This window comes from Cebidichthys violaceus, unplaced genomic scaffold (genome assembly GCF_023349555.1).
Source record: "Cebidichthys violaceus isolate CVI_PGR_0920_01 unplaced genomic scaffold, fCebVio1.0.p SCAF_23, whole genome shotgun sequence".
Classification (NCBI taxonomy): Eukaryota; Metazoa; Chordata; class Actinopteri; order Perciformes; family Stichaeidae; genus Cebidichthys; species Cebidichthys violaceus.
The window spans coordinates 9,286,808-9,309,794 of NW_027176406.1; the positions used below are offsets into that span (position 1 = coordinate 9,286,808).

At 42.4% G+C, this 22,987-nt stretch overlaps 1 protein-coding gene across 1 annotated transcript in view; it reads right to left on the reverse strand.

Moving 5' to 3' along the window:
* fam20ca (FAM20C golgi associated secretory pathway kinase a) overlaps positions 1 to 22,987 on the reverse strand; it is a 36,873-nt gene that overhangs the window by 7,644 nt on the left and 6,242 nt on the right. The window lies entirely within an intron of this gene.

The following is a 22,987-nucleotide window of genomic DNA, read 5'->3' on the forward strand; positions in this document are numbered from 1 at the left end:
TGTTTCAATGTTAAGTATGCCATCATTTGATTTGAGTCCTCTCCACGCCAATCTCCTCAGCTTTCATTGGATTTTCGTCTCCTGCGGCGTGAAACTCATCTCAGCGTCTGCATCCCTTTCTAGGACAGACCAAAGTCTATGTGGACAAGCTGCATGAGAGTCTTGCTCACATCCTGCAGTTCCTCCGAGCAAACACAAACATGCACGCACACACACACACACACACACGCACGCACGCGCGCGCACGCACGCACACGCACGCACACGCACGCACACACACACACACACACACACACACACACACACACACACACACACACACATATGTGAATCCCTGCCAACCAAGCCATGGATCTGAGTCAGGAACTGCTGGAAGCCTCTTTGTGTCTGCCTGTCTATCTGCTCGCTCGTCTGGCAGTAGGAAATCATCTCTCCACATTCGCGCACTTGCTTTCTCTTTCGCTCACACACACATGCATACACACCTGACATTAGCTCTGCTCTGCTTGCACAGATTCAGCTAAACCTCACACACGCACATTTCACTCAAAGCTGCCACTCAATGTACCCCCTCCTGCTCCGCCCCTCCTCCCCTTGCATTGGACTTCAGAGTGCACTATTTTCCCTCCTCCTTCTCCCTCAATTTTCTCTGACAACAGAAACTAACATGTCCTATTCTTTCGCATGTCAAGGAAGCAGCCATTTACCCATAAATCAACTGCTGCTATTGTGATCTCTTCTTTCTCACCCAGAGCAAGGAGGGGACTAATGGTGGGTTTTTTTTCAGGCGATGGGAGATACTGTGTAGATGAAGAGGGCTGGAATAAAAAGCAAGAGCCCTTGCTCTTAAAAGGTGACCTTACGAGCCAGAGCACCTGTGACGCACCTCTTATCACTCAAATATGCCCTTTTTATCAGAGCACCTTATCGTGGGTTGGTAATCAGTGTTGCTAAAAAAGGCTCAGTGGCACAAAGACATTGAAGTTTGAACACTGAGAGGTGAAATGGAGGCTTTTTCTTCAACAATAACTTACACGAGGAACTCTCCACGGAAAGTCAGTAAAACAGAAAGTGAGAGACTGAAGTTGAAGCTTGTCTGCCTTCAGTCAGTTGCTATAATGATGCCGTTTCTTCCAAGCTATTCCACCATATATGATTTTTTTTCTTCTTCCCTGATTGCACTTTACGCTTTGGAGAATGTGTAACATAAACCTGACTGACAGTCACTTCAGGCTTTGGTTGCCATGGTCACCAGGATGTAAAATGCAATTTCCTGTCAGGGAAGAAGCTTAGAATTTCAAATGTACGGCAATTGCAGGTTTGTGATGTGAAAAGCCATAACCCAAGAACACACACACTCAAATACGGACACACACACACACACACACACACACACACACACACACACACCCTTTATGAATGAGTGTCCTTGACAATAGAAGGTGCTTTATCTGAAGTGGAGTGTGATTAGGGTACAGAAAACGTTCTGTAGTTCAGCAGAATCTTCAGGAGTGTGCGTGTGTGAGGTGAGGAAGCTGAACTGCTTGCCTATGTGAACTCAATTTGTGCTGAATCGGCAGTTTTAATGCTCTTTCATGAGCTGAGACCTGCACAGTGGAGGGTTATATTAGAGGGATAGGAGAAGGAGGGGGGGGGGGCAAACAGCAACAACAGCTGTGGCCCAGACTCAGGACACACACTCCTTCTTTTGCAAACAGAATTGACACGAGAAGGCGGAGCTAAGGGCAATGGAAAGCACACCCTGCTTTAGATTCTACTTTACTCTAAATGGACCATAATTTACTAAATGAACATCATGATGTATTGAAGAAGACTTGAAACTAGCAACTGAGACCATGAACTCATATTTACAATGTTTAGTAAAGAATAAATCAAGTGAGAAGCAGAGCCATTTTCTCATAGAGTTCTATACAATCAGACTTCTATTTGCAACCAGAGGAGTCACCCCCTGCTGGCCAGTAGAGATAATGCAAGTTTACGGCACTTGTATATATGCCTCACTTTTCAGACTTGGAGGTTGCTGCCTGCTATTAGATTGTCTTCAAATCTAATAGCCATTGTTGTCACTGCTGTCGTGCCTAGCACATGGAAGGAATTGGCATTCAGGGCTTTCTGTCAGAAAGGGTTAATTTTAACCCAATTCATGATATTTTTCTAAACCTAACTAAGTAGGATTGTTGCCTGCTTTCTGGCAGAAAGCCCTGAAGGCAAGTCCCCCCCATGTGCTCATGCCTACTGACCCCTGACCCTGTCACATCACCATACACTGCCCCTACCGATCATGTGTGTGTTGCATCTTGCGGACACGAGGCTGTAATGGCATCTTGCTACTGATCCAACTTAGAGGACGAGAGAGTGAGACAGAAAGGGTACATGGGAGATCTGTCATCCATTGGTAATCCACAGCAGATTTCAGCCCCCCATTGACAGGCGTCTTTGTCTGACCCTCAGTCATCTCTGTGTGTGTGTGTGTGTGTGGCTAAGAAGACATGGGGAGTACTTTTTTGTGAGACATGAATGAAAGCAACTGTATACACTCACACACAAAAATAAAAAGAACCATTTTTGTGTGGTTACAAAATGTTGCATTTTGCAAGAGACTACTATATATATATGTTTTAATAACAATGTATCAATTGACAATGTGAAAACAGCGAGTCATTGTGAAAGGGGTCCCTTATAGTGACAGAGAGAATTATGAGTCTGCAGCTCCTCTCGGCTTTAAGGAGCTTCATAGTGAGTTTAAGCTCAGTGTTTAGCTGTCTAGCCCACAACTTTACAGTTTTGGTTCACTCTCTCTGCTGTTTTCAGCAAAAAAAACCTCTGAAAACCCACTGAACATTCAATAATATTAAACCCTGATTGTTTTTTTTTCTAACCTGCTTTGATTTACCAATTCTGTTTGGTCACCATGCAGCCAAAAGAAATTCCGTCTTGCCAGCCTGACCCTATTTAACACCAATTATACTGTATAACTTCTAGCAGCTTCTTTTTTCGTCCACTTATTCCTTTACTGTACTCACGCCTGTGTCTCGGCCATTCTTTCTCTTGCTCTTCTCTCTCCTGACCAATTTTCCCCACCATTATTGTTTACAAAACAAATTTCACCAAAGTATAAATATATATACATTTTCCCTTCCTCTTGACACCAGGAAAGTGATATGCCTTTTCTCCTGCGGAATAGTCTGCTGAGAATCTTTTCTTTTGCGTGTGAGTGTTTTGGAGAAAAACAAGTGATTAGTGCAATACATTCAGGACACTCTTAGGTAAATGGCACCTTGTAGAATACCCACATCACCTCTCAAGGTGACAGACAGGTGGAGGGATGGCCGACCAGATAAAAGATTGCAAGATAAAACCTCTTCAGCCTGGTGATTCGTGTCAGAGGGTGCTTGTCTGTCAGCAGCAATACATGCAGAAGTATCAGATAGAGCTGTGTGTGTGTGTGTGTACGTGCTTGTGTTTACACCTGCAAGAAGCAACATGCTGTGAGTGTATTTATACATTTTGTGTGTATCCCTGACTCTGTGTCTGCTGATTCCTCTTTATTTTCCTCCATGCGTCTTAGCTTCCTCCAGCAACTGTATCGGAGAGGGATCTAAGAATTGTCCCAGGGACCCACGGTAGCTGTCTAGATTGAATTTCAAATCAGTGTTACACAAGTTGTGTTCTAGCCTCAGCTATTTTCAACACGCAGGGTGAGGCGCCGCCAGGAGGGAAAGGCAAGTTATCTGCATGTGTGGGAAGCAGTATGGGCGATATTATCATACGAATGCAGAGCTAAAGACTCGCCTTGAAGAAGATGGATGATGGCCTCAGTCAGTGCTTCAGTTTCAAAGTTATTAGATACTCATGAGCTGGGAGAGAGTGCGGCATTGATATGGAGGCAGAGCGAGACTATCACCTTTCTGCTGCATGAAGTATTCAGTATGTGTAGGTGTAGAGGTGCAATTATCTGTTGATTGATCTTTTATCAGAGAAGTGGTGCCCTGGGGAGGGATGTAGTTACATGAATTATGTGCATTCAAGATATGAGTCATTCAAATAAGAGTATATGATTTATACATTCAGGACCATTTTGAAGGAAATGCACCATAAATTACATGTTGGGTAGATGGCCGCTGAGAATTCTCAATTCTGATTGGCTGGACGGTGTGGACTAACACCTATAACGCTCATGTTTGCTTGAACTTAATATACTTAATATCTTATATGAATAATCGTATGTATATTTTAATATCTCCAGGTTCTCATTGTAAACAAATATGTTTTTCATATTCAGTGTTTCTCACCAAATATATTTGTTCAATCTAAAGGCATTACAATGATTTTAAATGTTTTTAAAACTGCATTGAATGCCACATTAGTTTACAGCATTCTTCTTTACTACCGCTACATTTCATGGCCCTGCATTGCCACCAACTGTAAATATACATTTCAACCCTTTATAGTCGGCAGAAATGTGCACCCCATCACCATTGTTCTTGAGGGTATGCATCATAGTATGTGTGCTAACATGCAGCACTACAGAGACCTGTTCATAAAAACATTAAAGCGGTGGTTTTATGGTCAAATAGTCCCAGGATGGAGAAATGTAATCCACCTGCAGTCAAACAAGATGCAAACAACCCTTTTTTAAAAACCCTCCACATGCAGGAGACGTTTGGTGTCCTTAAAGTTCATACTTGTGCAGTTCTACAACTACAATATCCTTTCACCATGCCTGTGCACACTGTGACTATCAATCAAATTCAATGTGACAATTACAGTACATCTCCAGATTAATGTAGTTTAATGCTTTACATTTAGACGCACTAAAAAGTAAATCTTTACTTGCGTACAAACGTGTTACTGTATGCCACAAAGCTATAAAATACAAAGAAAGACCCTGTAACCCGACTTTCTCCTAAAAAGTCACCCAGAGTGTTCTGTTCTCTATCTTCCAATTATCTCTAACAGTTTAATCTCACTTATTCCTTCTCTCCCAATTCTCTCCAGTTCCTCCAGTCTTTCTTGGCTGTCTGACCTTCTGTCCATAATAAAACCTGCAGGCAGAAACTGAGAACTTGAATTTGAAATCTAAATGTACGGCTTTGAGGGAAGCTGCGTAGCTGTGGGCTAGGTCACTATCTGTGACCACCAGAGCTCTCCGGCAACCCTTGAGATTACAGAAACCCTCAGAGCTAGTGTAAATTGTGTCGGTGTGCGTGTGGAGTCATGTTGAGTCACGATCGAGAGTCAAAGAGAGAGAATGTGCCTCTCCAACTGTCTCATCTGGCCAGATGGCTGGGAGTCCCTGTCTGTATATGTCAGGGATCAGACCATGGCTTATGGGTTTGCAAATCCCTGCTGCTCTCCAACTACCCTCTGTGTATGCAGACTGCACAGAGTGCTGCAAATAAAACACATAAGATACTATATGACTTTATGTTGGGGATCAGGGACTACAACAGCAGCTCAACTTCAAAATATGAACATTGAAATCTTCGATCAAAATATGATTGTCTGTGAGTGAAAACCCTTTAATGCCTGGAGGGGGCTTAGTGTAAATACAATAAACGACACAGTACAGTACTACATAAATAGACCGTGAGTAATTTCACAATCCCTGCCCACAATTTCTCTCCATTTATTTTTGACTGGGAACGTTTAGCAAGCACTTTGCTCGGCAGAGTAAAATAGATGACTGACAGTTCTCTCTTTCATAGTGAGAAAATTACATCTCCTTCTTCTCCCTCTTTGGAATATATGCAAAATTTCGATCAATTTTAACTGACAAAAACAAAATGTCTCCTGCTGATTTCAAGTTTACAAATCACATTTGTGTAAGTTACATATTGGACTTTGATTGATTGGCTCTAAACTCGTAATGTCACAAAATCCTGCTCGTACGTCCGCAGATTCAAAATGAACAGATAAACTTTCCCCCTTCAGAAGCTGAATGTGAAAACTTCTAGTGTCAAACTCTGCTCGTACGTCATTCTGTACAGTGAAGCTCAAACATCCAAGTGAATTAACAATCAGCAAAACACTTTTTTTTTGCTGTGGAGAGGGGGCTTTAAATAGTTGTTAATGAAGTCCAGGTCATGCCATCGTCTACACACCCAGATTGGTCCAGTGCGACTCGGGTCAACTGTCGAGTAAATGTTAAATCTCAATTTACAAATGATTGTGTATGCTGACCTTCATTTTGTCTGGCTTTGCGAGGATATTATAAAGTGTCTGGGATGTTGGTGCAGATGGAGAGTCAGTGTGAAGACCATTTAGCTGATTAGAGTTCAGCAATGTGGTCAGGATTTTCAGAAAATCCCTAATGCCTGGTCAACATGTAGGATTGTGTACGTATCAAATAATTCCCCAAGTTGCAGCTGTGAGGCTGAATCTCACTTCCTTCTACTGTGCTCTACATTACTCTTAGAGCTATTTCTGAAATAGCTGCAAACTTTATTCCCCCCCCCCTTCTCTGCTGGCCTTAATTGACAAGTGTGACATATTCAGTCGGGCTCCCCTGGGCATATCACTCCACAGAGCTCAGTGTTTAAAGACCTGACATCACTGTAAAGACCTGATGCAAAGCTGCAGAATTATATGTGGGCTTTTGGGATCCCTTCCCTACAATCATCTTAACGGGCTCCCCTGAGTCCTGAATGCACTTGAAATTTGTGTGAAAAAAAAAACTGGAAATCTTGTTAGTATCACTGCTTATTTTCATTTTCACAAAGCCACATTTTAGTAAATGCATTAATGCTTTTCCATGTCAAAATACGTGTTTGGCTTGTTACTAGATAAGCGCATTCACTGGTGGCTTTCAGTAAGAAGTGCTAGCAAACAGCCGCTCTCTGATATCAATAGACTAAATGTTTGATGACTCAACCGCTTTTCAATTGCATTTCATTCACTCAGAATGATCAGAAAATAGAATTTTGTTGTGACATTACAAGAGCTTCACAGTAGAAGGACCTTTTCACAGCAACAGATGTTGGAGAAAACCAATAAAAAGATTCTTTTACTCAGCATTTTTTAAAATAGACATGTGTCATTTTGTGTCATGAATATTTCACACTTTTTACACATACTTTTTTTTTTTTTTTTTTTTTACATATATATATATAACAGCAACAGCCTATAGATTTTGTTGGTGTCTGGTGAATTAAATGTAAATATATTAAATGGATGCATGTACTAAATGTATTCCATGGTCACCATGGAAATTACAACAATGAAGCGTTTCATACTTGTTTTAATATTTTGAGCTTGGCCTCAAATATAAAGTCCATACCTACAGCTTCATGTACGTGAGAGGCATCTGAAGAGAATACTTGGCACAAGGGGACATTTGCATTGCAGAAAGTAACATTACTCCAACCTGGCGGACTTTCATCAGACTAGCTGAAGCTTTGAGCGTACCGATGGATGTAAGCGAAATGCAGAGAACATGAACACTTTGTGCAAGGAAAGAGGGTTGGCGGCGGTTTGAAGGAGTTGGATCCTAAGGGGGTGACATAAGGCCAGCAAGGCGTTTCAGCAGACCGAGGTCAATTCTCAACTGGGCTGAAATTCATCTGCCTTCTGGGCTCGTATGATAAACTGAAGCCGTGCAGCATTTGTATTAGTGGTTATGTCTTGTCAAGTAAAATCAAGGAGGGTGGGAGTGAGACAGAGAAGGCATAAAATAACCCAAAACAAGAGCTGACTTTGCTTTGGTAGAATCAAACACTCCCCACATCTCACAAATACTCTGACATGCCAACCAACATCTGACACTCTATCACTCATACGCGTAGCGTGAGGTGAAAAATCCACAGAACTGAATGATTAAAACAGTGTTGATGGAGCAGCATGGCAGTTATGTGCATGTACTGTAGGTTCATATACTGGAAATAATACTGCTGTTTTTATGTATGCGGAGTGTGTGTTCACTAAGGGGATTATATAGATACTTGAAGAATGGGACAGGTCTTTATGCTTATGGTTTGTCTCCCTTCTCTCCCACACCAACACACACAACAAACAAAACGCACATCGGTTTATCCTCAACAATCAGGAGCAACACAGAGCCATTTATATTTACATATCCATCCACAGAGGATTAACCGCTTTCAATAGCACAAGTCTGAGGCAATCCTTCACAGGGTGCGCAATTCATGACAGGCTTTGCACTGAATACGAACTATGAATTATGCAGAACATACACAAACATCAAGGGTATTCTTGGGTCAACAGCGGTTAGATGTCAAAATGTGCAAGCTTGGGGATGCTTAGAACAATAAGCTTCAAAATGTGTGTGTTGGCGCTGCGCACTGACAGAATGTGATTCTCTCCTGAAGCTTTCCTGGTTATTTTTCCACATAAATACCAGAAACAGGATATTTTTTTTAAAGGCCAACCACCTGTTCCAAAAAAGTCTCCAAAGTATGACAGCAACACCAAATTGAACATCTTAACCAGGTTATCCACCATACAAATGATGCATGTAAAGATTCTCTGGGAATGCAAAAATGCAGTGGATTGTTATTAACAAATTTCACACCCAACCACCCAAGAGTGTCACAAAGAGCATTCATGATGTAGAAGAAGGCCCTAATACACAGAGGAGCACACTCCCTGTACGATCTATTCCAGCAGGAAATGCCTCCAGAAAGCCTCTGCCAGTTGTCTCTATCCCTCACAGCTCCAGAAGTCGTGAGAGAAGGAGGGAGGAGTAGATGGGGGGGGGTAATGCTACCAAGAACCCACAGCCAGGTTCAAACTACATAATGTGGGAAAAAGTAAAAGACGGCTCCCACCTTGACATTTCTGTTCTTACAGAGGCAACATAAGATCAACAAAAGTCCGCAAAAGCCGACATCACTTTCATAATGAAAACAAACTCGATAGCGCTCCGCCTGTTGGGATCAATGGGGATTTTAAGAGCTTTCCCTGTATGTGTATGTGTGTGCGTGCAAGTTTTTGTTGCTGCCCGCACACAAAATCAATGGGCATTACCATGAGTCTTCATCTCACAGGGACTGAGTAACAAGCGCTGGTATTCAGCATGACATGTAAGCTGAAGCTGATGAGAGGAGGGGGAAAAAAACTCCCAGTCTGAGCGTGTCAGTAAACTGCAGAAACTGCAGGTCTAGCAAAACGTAGTCTCTCCACTCAGACTGAGGAGGATTTGGGAAAAGACACTGAAAGCAGCTACACTTTCTCCTCTCAGTCTCAGTTCCCTCGGATTGTTCTCGGCATTTGACCGTCGTCTGAAAAACAACACGGGTAAATTAAAGGGTGGATGCTGCCAAAGCTGGAGCAATGCTCTGTTTCTAGGACAGCTGCATGTTTTCTCTCAGTCGTAAAATACATTTGAGGTTAAAAAAGGATACAAAAAAATCTGTGACCAGGGCAAAAATACAATCATGTTCTCTTCTTCAGATAAAATTCAAAGCAGATTCCCCCGAGTGGAAATTGGCAGATGAGAGCGCCAGAATGAGTGCTGTAGAAGAGGAGACCGGAATACCTGCCAAACCATATAAATCATCCATGAACTGAGAATCTTTACTGAGCGGCTTTGCACGCAGGTCCATCCTCCAAGCTAGCCTGTGGTACAGGCCATTAAGATTTATTTGATTATTGCTAAGTAGTTGCTGAACAGCAAACACCAATTACAGCAAATTATGTTAAATCCTGGGAAGGATTCATTTCCCAGACCCACCGCCCCAACACACACACACACACACACACACACACACACACACGCACCACTCTCAGCCAGGACATGGAGGGTTTCTGTACGGTTTGAGCCAAGAAAAGTTAATTGGATTGTGAGTAAGCATTGTGGACATCCTTTATCTTTACCCATCTGTTCGGGGGGAAAAAGACAATCCTATTATGTTGACCCAAAGATAAGAAAAACACACACACACACACACACACACACACACACACACACACACACACACACACACACACACACACACACACACAGCCACTCACACACAAACAGACTCATACACATTCTCTCTCCTAAATGCATACTGTTTAAAACCATGCTTAATATCACCTGCTGCATGTCAGATATCTTTACTGCTCCCATAATGATCTCTCTCTGCCCTTCCTCAGGCAGTGTGTGCCCCTTTAAGGTTCCCTGGGTATAAATCAGTCAGCCATGTATCCACGATCACATCTCCATCACTTTCCCCCTTTTTCTTTTGCCTCCTCTCACCTCCCTTCTTCTGATTTCCTTTTCCTTGAAGGGCAATGTGGCTGCGGGCCAATCTCTCCCTTCCCCATCTGTGTTTACTTAAACAGAACGTGGACAAACCACAAACGCAGATGAAAACTGTCAGACGCAAACACGCACACACATGGCCACACACGTAGTGTTAGCACACAGCGGCAGATCCACAGAGGCTGTCGTTTATTTTTGATTATCTCTGAAGACTTTTACCCTAATTAGTCCAATATGAGTCTTGTTAAAATGCCATATTCCAACAGCGCATGACTGATGACAGAATTCCATTTGATTTAGTAGTGCGTGCTGTCTTTTGTTTTTAGCTCCCTAATGAATGTGTTTAATAATTACCTGAGAGGCTTTGGGGTAGTCGTGACAACCTGTTCTGCTCAGCACTAAAAGCTCCTGAAGTTTATCCATCACCACGTTCAGCTCAGAGAGGGAACAGCTCAATTTTAGCAAGCTGTCAGTTATTTTGAACGCCGCTTCTCCTCACCGTCCCAAAATGGATTCCACACCACCGAGAGAAACCTAACTGCATAAAACTCAAAAACTTTGATACCTTGAACCAAAGAAAGCAATCAAAAGAGTCTTTCCAGAAAGCTATTTTGCGGGCGAGGCCCCCAAATCTCGGGATGGATGTTTGTGCTTCGCTTCTCCCACAGCTGAACTTTTCTATTTAGGCCTGTCAACAGTCTTGTTGTGCTCAGTGGTTTGCGGTCAGATGCCGTTTCCTAAATAGAAACCATCTATCAGAGGCTAAGTGGTGGCTGAGAGATGTCATTGTGGTCATGAGTGGGTGATGGCGGTGAAGGAGGAAGTGGTGAAACCGCTGGAAAAACAGTTCCAAGGGTTACATTTATCCTTGTGTAACAGCTAAATGGGATGGAATGAGTCCAGCGCACTTGAGGGTATATAGAGTTAATTTATATGTGAAAGAAATAAGGAGAAGACTTCTCACTACAACGAAGTATACCTTTCTGACAAATTGATGTACTTTCAGTATCTATCAAAGACATCAGTCAAAAGATACACTACAGCAGTTATTCTAGTTCACTAAGAGGCCAAATGAAACAGCGGCTCAAATGTAAAAAGGCAAGAATCTGAGAGGAGATATATAGATTCTCTTCACTATTACTGGTCATACAGCGTATCATGAGGTCCATGCATCATCGTGTGTGTAATGTGACCTTTAATGTCACTGCAGACCGTGTCCCAATTCATCATCTTATAATGATGATGTGTAGTTGGTGCATTGCTCCTCCTTGTGTATATACCTCACAAAGAGGGGCAAGATACAATGTCAGGACAATTTGTAAAGACATTTGTGGATCCCAAAGCGTAAGGACTGCTGATTTTGGTGATCCCCTTCCTACAGCGCCACCAGCCAGTTGACATATTTGTGAAACGCAGAGGTTCCAATAGCACTCCTTTTGCGAACAATCTTCCAAGCAGCAGCAAGACTGAATGGGAGTCTCCCTGCACCTCCAACACAGAGGCTCTTCTGTTTGCATCCTTGCTGCCGAGAGCTGTAAAAAGTAGGGTGGGAGGGGAGGGGTGACCCAGGCAAGCCCCTGGATCGGGTGGCCCGGTGATACCAGACCTGGCGACAGCAGCCCCTCCCACATCCTGCCCTGACAATGGGCAAAGCAAGGCAGAACCCTCCACTGGTTTAATTGGTAGACAATGATTGCATTCTCCTACCCCTTCCACTGGCCTCTGTCAGGGGGATAAGGGAGTCACACATAGCCTAATTGCCACCTTGCATAGGACAGGCTTAGACATGTAAGGGCTTGGTCCACAATGGATATATTAACCTCCGTGCATGTTATCACAATAGGCCCAAGTTTCAGAGCCACAATGCTCTCCCTCTGTCTCTCTGTTAAAGAAGTGCTGTTTCATTCATTCGACCTGGAGAGACATTCAGGCGGACTGTGATGGATCTACCTGGGAAAAGTCGTTATCTAATGACTGAGCTCAGTTGTAAGGGTTGGTGCAGTGCGTGTGGTCCCATTGTTAACGGGCAACAGTTGATTTAGTGACAGAGTAACAATGAGGCATTTGTGCTCTGTCATTTTCAGACTGCTGTAAGGAAAACAAGACGAATCCTCCCCTTTTGCTCTGTCGAAGCCCAAACAACTATCCTCATTATAGCTTCTGAGGGAGACAAGAATTTAAAAACACCAGGGCCATTTGCAAGATTTTATGTCACACAGCAAGTTGTTGTCTAACTTGTCGGGGTAAATTGATAAAATGCAAGGTCTTAATTGCAGATGGTGGATTCACCAAAGCACTTAAATGACAATTATCCTCTGAAAATTCCCTTCAAGCTAATGCAACGTTCCTGAGTACTCGTTTACGATCTGGGACATTTTGTGTAATTTCAGCAGAAACTCCTGCTGAAGGTACAATATCCCCTTCATAAGTCAAGGTTTGGCCTGCTTTCATCGCCTCATAAAAAGAGATTGTCGTTTGAGATGTCTAGAATTCAGCTCCTGGAGGGAAATTAATTTTTAGCATTCCAGACAAATGCGGCAGCAACATTCCAGCGGGAAGCTTTCCCCCATACAGTATTTTAGGCTATAATTATATGTTAGAATGGCTGAGCAACATAACCACACAAAGCAGTGAGAAAAACAGGTCCAGGGACCACAACAAGCGTGCACAACTGCAAGAATGTGATTCACTTGGATGTGGAGTAACACAGAGGAGCACACGCGCTCTGGTCCCAACCACACAGCCACAGGCATGGACACAAATGCACAAAAACACACACATACACCGCTCTGCGTACACTTTTGGCTTGAAGAATTAACACACTTCTTGATTTAGCCATCAAATATCCATCCTGTCAGCTGATTGTAGCTGATTGATTGTAGGAAACCAGTTTTGACTACTTCCTACCATGTTCTCACCACAAAGTTACAACATTTAAACAGTTAAACAGTTTGTAAGACAATCACAAGTAAGGGAAAATGTTTGTTCTCTTATTTAGTTCGACATTTGGGAAATACGCTCATCTGCTCTCTTGGTGAGATTTAAAAGATTGGTTAGCTTAGCATAAAGACTGGAAACAGAAGGAAACAGCTAGCCTGGCTCTGTTCAAAGTTAACAGCACCTCTAAAAGCTCACAGATGAAAATCTATATATCTTTTGTTTAATATGGCCAAAAACCGACATGTAGAAATGACATGCTGTGGTTTTGTTCTGGGCCGGGCTAGTTCCTGGACAGGATCAGTGACTTCCTGGAGTCTTTGCGGGCTGCCTAGCAACTGTAAAAACAGGACCACAGAAAGTCATTGAGCAGATTATTCTAGCTACTGCAAGCTATTCCTTTAATATTTCTCATACAAACTGTACAAACACAATGATGGTAAAAACTGAACCAGTAAATCTGTTTGCGAAATCTACCCTAAAGACCTCCAATTTCAATATTTGCCTTCATATCCTCTTCCACATATGTGTGATAAAACTGCTCAAGTTTCTCATCTATTGAACTCCATGTCCAGAACTAGATTGTTATAAATCATAGCAATGATGACCAGAACTATAGAAAAATAACCCAGGTTGTAAAATAAGAATGGAAACTGATATGATGTGGCACATTATTTTATAATAAGATGGGACACTGAGATATGACTGCTGATGATTGGGGTCATTGGCATTAACTCAGAACTACACACACACACACACACACACACACACACACACACACACACACACACACACACACACACACACACACACACACACATAATTAGTATCATCACGAGCAACTCAACTGGCCTGTAATCACATTATGATTTGGGTACTCACAGCTTGGCCACATTACACTGTGAGTGCATAAACACTTGTTAGACGGAGAGAGAAAACGGGGAGTTTCTAAAAATACAGAGCAGCGAGGCGAGGGACAAGCCGAGGATTAGTACCGCCTCAGCGAATCAAACAAACAAAGTCCAAAAAGGAGCACGAACGGGAGGTGGAGACAGAGAGACCGATGGATGGAGAGAAGGGAGGAAGGGAGGGATGGTGAAGAAAAAACGCTCCTTCCTCAGGAGCTGACCTAGTAAAACATTCATGAGAGATGTCTTTATGTGAAGTGTGTGAGAGTGGGGAGGGTGTGAGGGGAGTTTAAGACTCAGGAGTCTAAAATAAGACAAAAAAAAAATAAAGATTTGAGTTGGTATACAGGCACATTCAGTGCCAGATACCGCACTGCCGACCTCTTGAATCAAGAATAGATGACGAGCTCAGACACAGACAAGCGTGAGACACAGACAGAAAGAGGAACATGAAAAGATGTAACTTCTTTTGAGAACATGCAGCCAATGGAATAGAAATGAGTCAGTGGTAATTACTGTGTGACAGATATGAATGATATGAATTGAAGGCAGAAGATCCAAACGCACACGTTAATGACAAGACATTAAAGATAATGAGCAGTACACACATAGATGATTGACACTTCAATTAAAACATTACACATTGAAAATTTGAAGTGGACTTTAGGAAGACTTCACCAAGCTTATTAAAACGTCTTCACTAATGCAAATTCTCAACTGAGATAAGTGTGTGTGCGCTGGTGACGAAACAGATGTGACAAACCAGCTGGTTACACGACTGTTAAAGCATCAGACTAATTAACTGGCTCATCTCACAGCCTACAAGAGTTCAACGCATCACAGCGCCTACGCACTTACAACACTGGGCACACACATATACACACACACACACACACACACACACACACACACACACACACACACACACACACACACACACACACAGTCACGAACATGCATGGTTAACCAGATATAAACACTTCAAGTTCAAACACATGCAAACAACCCACATCATTTGCTAAGCAACACACAGTGTGGAGCTGAGAGATCGAGAATTTCATTAGTTTGGGTTGTTTACATGGATGTCTGAAACAGAAAAAGTATAAATCAGAGTGTAAATGAGGACAACAGAAAACCAGTGAGAACGTACATACATTGCAGAAAGCCATGCTGAGCCTATTGATATTGCAACAGCACAAGGCAATGACAAAAAAACTCTCTGCAAGAGTGAATAAAGGTGGCAAGAGGTCAGGATGGGGATGAAAGGGGAGCATGGAAGGGGAGAAAGAGAAACAAGGCTGTATAAGATGAGCAGTCCTCAGCCACATTAGAGCAGCTTAAAAACCAAATTAATCTTAAAGACCTGCAGAGGGAGAAGAAGAGCCGCTGGGTCTGGCCCTCTGCGGCTGCCTGGCTGAGAGTACAAAGCTGCATGAGAAACAGATGTTGTGAACGCCTGACACCGCAAAACTCTCACTCTGTGTGTGTGTGTGTGTGTGTGTGTGTGTGTGTGTGTGTGTGTTTGTGTGAGAAATATAGACAATAAAATGTAGAGGAGGGTCGCAGCAGAAAATATCTGACAGCAGACATTATTTCCCAGAAAACAAAAGTTATTTCTGAGAAGAGCAAAATACAACTTTACAACTACTTTTACTGCTGCAAAGAACTGTAACTCAGAGTAAATACCAGTCTGTTAATTCAAAACATCTGAGTGTAACTATGGATAAGCTTAGGGAAAGATTGTGGCTATGGCAAATGAACTCTGGTCAGGTGAGGCGAGACATTTGGTTAAAGTTAGGGACATTTTTTGTTTAGGGCTAACAGAAAAGGCAAATGTCAATGCAGGTCTGTGATGGGATGCAAACTCCATTCATTCCCATCCACCACACCTTTTTTGCCTTCCTATGCTGCACATTCATTTTGAGAAGATAAATGGAACAATACGGATGTAATTCCAAGCTGCTATACCACAAACTAACAAGATTCTGCCTTAATTTAATCATGTCCGATAAAAAATAAACAGTCACCCCTTTCTTCATTAAGCACAGCAAGTTGTGAAACGTTTTTAAAGAAATCAAATTTAAAAAAAAATAGTCCTAGTCTACACTGTCAACCAAAATAATGAGGGTTTTGCTCTAAAAATATGCACAAATTGCATTCAAAATGTAACCTTGTAAAATAAATAAATTAACGACAAAATAAAAATAACTACAGCAGTTTCATAAAATCACCATGAAAAAGTAAAGACTAACACCAACACTGATGACAACATACTCAAACTGTTTCTTTATACTGTTTGTTGGGAAGTGTTGTACAACACACTTAAGCAACTGTTTCTCTGTCTACATCTGTCAGACAGTGCAGACATATTTTCCTTATATAATCTTACATTATCCTGTTTTTTCTCTTCTTTTATTCTCTTTTACTTCTTTTTTCTCTTTCTCCCGACACTCATCTGCAAATATGGAAACAAGTCAAACAATAGTCTCTCACTCACTTTCACACGCACAAATACAAACACTTGAGGTATGAACACTGAAGAGAATCAAAAACACACTCTAGATCAACAGATGTAATATGCATACTTGACGTACACACTTCTCTGCCAACAAACCACACCTTCTCGCTACAGCTTGTCATTAATTTCAGCCAGGTCAGACAACTTGCTTGGCACCGTGAACTGCTCTGTCCCCCGCCAGCTATACTTAATTTAATCAGGAAGTGACATTGAGATCAATATCTTATTTACAAGTGAGACCGTAGTATATAAAAAAACTAATAAATAAAATAATCAAAATAAATGATAATGGTACTGATATAGACATACAAATAAAATAATAAAAATATAGTGAGAAAATAGCTAGATTTAAATATATATATATATATATATATATATATATATATATATATATATATATATATATATATATATGTATATGTATACATATAGACAACAGCATGACAAGTTATAAATAAATGCTTTCTGAAATATCCTTGGTGACAGCTGTATGGTCCTGTGTGACTCAATTGTGACGCTGTGAGGACAATCTGATGTTAGAGCTATTGAAAACCTGAGGAGTCTCTTGTTGCTAAGGTCCGTTCAACCATAAAGGCTATAGCTACAGTTTGCATAACCTATCAGCACGTGAAAAGATATGACAACTCAGCTTTATATAATATGCAAGATTGAGGTCAGAAAACTTCATCATGGTCTACAAGACGAGGATGTTAAAGTGAAAAGATTTGACGTTTCATCACATTTGAAGTCTCTTTATGTGCTTCAAGGCTCTTTGACTCGTCAGGGTGGAAATCATTAGGGAAGTGTTAAATGGTGAGCGGTCGGGACTGAATGAGCTAGTTTTCTATTGTGTGTGCAGGCAAAGTGTGGGCTTGCAGTCATCACCTTCTGTGTAATATACCCACAGCTCTGAGTGAGCGGCTACAGCTGCGTCTTGGCTTGCTGCTCGCGGATTTTCCAGTACCAGCCCCGGGTGATGGAGGGTGTACGAACTCCTTAACCCCCACAGCATCCTTCTCTTTGCAGCATGTGTGCACATGTAAGTGTATGCGTTTGTTTTTGTGTGTGTGTGTGTGTGTGTGTGTGAGTGTGTGTGAGCCGCAGCTGTGCGAACAGCTGTCTATAGTAACATGCTTCATTGGTGCACACCCCCAAAGATGAGCGCAGACTGCACCTCTCAAAAGTGTGTCTAACTTATGAGAGCCAGCGGCATTCTTATGGCCCTTGTGGGGGCTCTTTAGGGAAACAGTGTTATACAAGTGACTACCAAAGAAGAGGACTACTTTCATATTAAAGGTCTAAGATAATGAAAAAAGATTTTAAGACACAATGATGAATTCAGAGGGGGATTTTGTGTGTTCGTGCAGTGCATGCCATGTATACATAGATTTACATAAATATGTAAATATGCAGTGTGCTTAAGTGCATGTAGATGTATGTAATCATGCCGTATTCATCCCTGAAATGAGATGTTCAGAATCCAAACAATTGGATGTCTTTGGTTCAGGATGGATCTTATGAAGCTCCATGTGATGGCTTTTTTGTGACATCTGTGTCCATTTTTATTTCAATTTAAACCACAGATGCTTGTTATCTAATCAAGAGAGATCTAATAACTGATCCAATGAATCGGCCAGAAAAGAGTTGCACCTCGCCCGGAAAAGGGAAACAGGGGCGTGATTCTGGAGGCGACACCTTGTGCACCCACAACTAGCATGAATAGGCAGTGTGGTAGGGCGGATTGTGAGTTGGGCGGCAGGCAAAGGCGGGGACCTAGGAGTGCCAACCCTGGCATAGCAGACTGGCTCTAGGAAAGTGGAATGTCACCTCTCTGGTGGCGGAGGGAGGAGGAGCGGTACCAACTAGATATAGTTGGGCTTACCTCTACGCATAGCATTGGTTCTGCAATCAATCTTCTGGAGAGGGGCTGGACTATTTTCGACTCAGAAAGGGAAAGCAAGGCTTGGCTCGGATATTGTTGAATAGTGGAGAGAGCACTTTTTAGGAATTCCTGAACCTAACCACCACGTCCTCTGTGGAGGAGGTAGAAAACTCTGAATATTCGGAGGAAGACTCATCCATATCCTTGGCAGAGGTTACATAGGTAGTCAAAAAGCTAAAGGGGTGGATATTTTCACTGAGATGCTGAAGGCTCTGGACGTTGTTGGGCTGTCTTGGCTGACACACCTCTTCAGTTTTGCATGGAGGTTGGGGTCAGTGCCTGTGGAGTGGAAGACCTGGGTGGTGGTTCCCATTTTTACAAAAGTGGATCAGGGAATGTGCTCCAATAATCTGGGCATCACACTGCTCAGACTCCCCAGGAAAGTTTATTCCAGATTGCTGGAAAGGAGGCTCCATCCAATTGTTAAACGTCAGATCCAGGAGAAGCATTGCGGATTACGTCCTGGCCGTGAAACAGTGGATCAGCTCTTTACACCTGCAGATCTGTTGGAGGGGTCATGGGAGTTTGCCCATTCAGTCTACATGTGTTTTGTGGACTTGGAGAAGGCTTACAACTGTGTCCCCCGGGGAGTTCTGTGGGGGGTACAGTAGGAATAAAGTGTACTGGGGTAATTGCTACAAGCCTTCCGGTCCTTGTATGACTAAAGTGAGAGCAGTGTCCGTTTACTCAGCACAAATCAAACACGTTCCCAGTGGCTGTTGGCCTCAGCCAGGGTTGTCCCTTGTCACCGCTCCTGTTTGTGTTTTATATGGACAGGATTTCAAGACTCAGCTGAGAGGGGGAAAGTGTCTGGTTTGGGGATCCCAGAATTGCATCTCAGGTCTTTGCAGATGATGTGGTTCTGTTGGCTCCTTTAAAACGTGACCTTCAGCATGCACTGGGCAGTTTTGTGTGTGAAGTCTGAAACCATGGTTGTCTGCCAGAAAACGGTGGATTGTACCCACTGGGTTAGGGGTGAGTCAATGCCCCAAGCAAGGGAATTCAGGTATCTTGAGGTCTTGTCCACGAGTGAAGGAAAACTGGAGTGTGAGATGGACAAACTGTTCGGCATCAGCACTGGCACTGGCATCAGCTGTGCCAGACCATTGTGGTAGAGCCACAAGGCAAAGCTCTAAATTTACCAGTCCATCTAGGTTCTGTTCCTCATCTATGGTCATGAGCTTTGGGTCGTGACCGATGCAAACCCCTGAAATGAACTTCCTTTGTAGGGTTGCTGGGCCCAGCCTTAGAGATAGAGGGAGGAGCTCAGAGTAGAGACGTCCTTCTTTGTGTTGAAAGGAGCCAGCTGAGGTGGTTTGGGCATCTGATCAGTATGCCTCAGTATGACGCCTCCCTTTAGAGGTTTTTCGGGCACATCCAACTGGTGGACAAAGAATAACCTGGAGGGATTATATATCTTGTCTATCTCGATTCAGGAAGAGCTGTAAAAGTGTTGCTGGGGAGAGGGATGTCTGGAATACCCTGCAAAGCCTGCTGCCCTCGCGACCCAGCTCCGGATAAGCGGAGAGTAAATGCATGGATGGATAGATTAACTGGCAGTTCTCGTATACAGGAAATAATTGTAGGCAGCAGGTGAACTCTCCAGCATCAAGCTTACCATAAAGATCACAAACCATCAAAAACACTTTATGAACAGCTCTGTTTCCTCTTGCACTTTACACAAATGCATGCAAATCATTAATACAATCAATAACCAGAGTAGGGAGAGGCTACCTCCAGAGAACATTAGATGACTTCCGCCCTAATACAATTCCCCATCTACAGAGAAGATCCATGGAGCAATGTCAGTCATAACCCAACTGGGGCACAGCAGATATGATGAGGCCCTCAAATTAACTTTTGGTTATGAAACAGTCTGTAGATGATAAAAATGTAACAGCCTCTTGGGTGTTGCAGCTAACAATCCATCCCCACTGGCTTTACCAGCGCTAGAGCTTGTCATAACTGTTCTGGTTCATGCAGATGAGCATGTTTCTTGATTCCCTACGGTGCTAAAGAACAGTCATGTGTGCCCTATATACTGTATATGTTCTAGCACATGTGTTTACATGCAATGAACCCTGTGCGTTGATATAACAGCTCTTGGCACGACTGGGACATGCACACAACAAATAGGGACGATGAAAGTTATTTTTGCTATTCCTGCAATGCCTACACCATTTGGAATTGCAAGACTATCAACAAAATCAAAGCAAGGGGGTGGAAACAGGCTTGTCAAACAGCGTGTGATGGAGAAATTAATTCTTTCTTTGCATATCTGAGGCTTACACTTCCTCCTTCAATCCCTCAACCCTCTGTCTGACAAATCCAATTACCATGACATGAACATTGCTGTTCTGTATACACACCACAACCAGGATCTTGGCAGGGGATGGGTAGGATGGGGCACCAGGGACCTGAGCCAGACAGACACAGAGGCCTGGCAATAGAGGGTCTTCGCTCAGCCTGTAACCTGCCTCCAGCTGGAAGACCCAGTTCCTTGACAGGTTGGCAGTGCTAACTGCTCCCCTACCCTCTGGTCTATCTCTGCCTGTCATCTGTCTTCCAACACCAGCCCTCTCACTTTTCACATGCCACTCCATTCCTCTCCATCCTTATTCACAGCCATCTGATATCCCCATCTTTTGTTCAAATAGCATTTGCATTCATATTTGTTGGCTAAAGATTTTCTCATGGTGACACCACTATAATTCATCCACTTTTTACTTGTAGGTAGTCAATGCATTAGTGCAGTGACCTGCAGTTTTGCATGAATTGACCTCTAAAAATGATTTACAATATCCGCATATTTGTACTTGTGTGATTGTCAGATTACAATTTTTGGGAGGATCAGAAACATTTGGCTGATACCAATTTTAGAGGAGATATTTATTTGTTGGGGAAAAACAGGCTGTCGTGACCTAAATGACTTAACCAAATTGCAGTTTGGAAAACTTAACAAGCATCTTCTACCCCATTGTTGGCACACACTTTAAATCACCAAACATGATCATAGAGCTTGTCAGACAAATACTACCGAGCTACAAACTTTTTTCCCAGAGCTGCACAGAGAAAGCATCGTGTGGAGGTGTCTGGCAAGCTGTCAGCTTGTGCAGTCTCCTGGTCCATGCCAGTGTACAGATTTGCATTCAGCTCAAAGGAGGCCTGAAACATCAAAGCCTCTTTGAAGCACCACTTGATGCTGCACAATAGGACAGGTGAAGAAAAAACAATACAACACAGAAAGGCTCTGAACTACTGTACCCATAATGCACTACAGAGATCCTAAAATAAAAGTGGGACACATCAATGCTATGATAGAAAAAACGTAATGATGTGCGTTAACAAAAGAAGAACAAAGGTTATCTTTCTACATTATTTCTCTCAGAAAACTGATATTTTTGTATTTCCGCTCTTAAGACTTTTGTATAATATCTGTAAACACTGGAGACGGATGACGGCGACAGTCAAAGCAAGGAGTTTGAATAAAATATGACAGGCTAAATAAAGAGCTGTGGGAATTTGTAGCATATAATTCAGAAACTGACATGTAATTACCGTCAAAAGAGTTTCTGACAGCAACTGAGAAAGACTACTGTAAGAAATGAGCACTACTCGTTTACATTTTATTGGAGTGTTATGTATCCAATCTCAGCTAAGCAACATCATTTAAATTTGAAAATGAAACTTCAACAATCATTTACTTTCTAGATTCTCATAACTCTGATAATGTATGACTTTCCCCTGATACTATCAAGACCAGATGATACTCAGAGCAACAGCCCACCTGCAGACCACACCTCACAACACTCTCCTTCTTTAACCCATCCTGACGTCACAGCACCCATGCATGGGCACATGCTGTCTGTTGCCTAGAAGGAGCATGTGAAGGCCTAGTCCAATCAAACATCTATTTAAATCAAAACACACGCGCACACACACACGCACGCACGCACACACACACACACACACACACACACACACACACACACATTGGGTAATCTCTGTTCCTGTCAAATATGCCTGCTGGATGCTGTTGTTGACTTGAAAGGTTTACATGTATGTAACATTCAATAGATGCTCAGCTTGTCATTGTTCGGATCACATAATCTCTGCGGCCAAGTTTGTAAACGGCGCGACATGTTCTAAAAATTCAGCCGCTTATCGACCTTGAAATGAAATGCCAAGTTAGGACACAGAAAAATGACTCTGAACTGTCACTGCTGCCGTTTCTGTGTATATATATATATATATATATATATATATGTATATATATATATATATATATATATATAACGAGAGATATAAAGTTGCACTACATTCAGGTAAAGAGGAGATGAATAAGGGATACAAACACCAAATATAAAGTGAATAAACTGTGAATAAATGTTGCAGCTCTCCATAAATCACGCCCTGACAGGGAAAAGATATAATGTTTCATCATTCATTTCCAA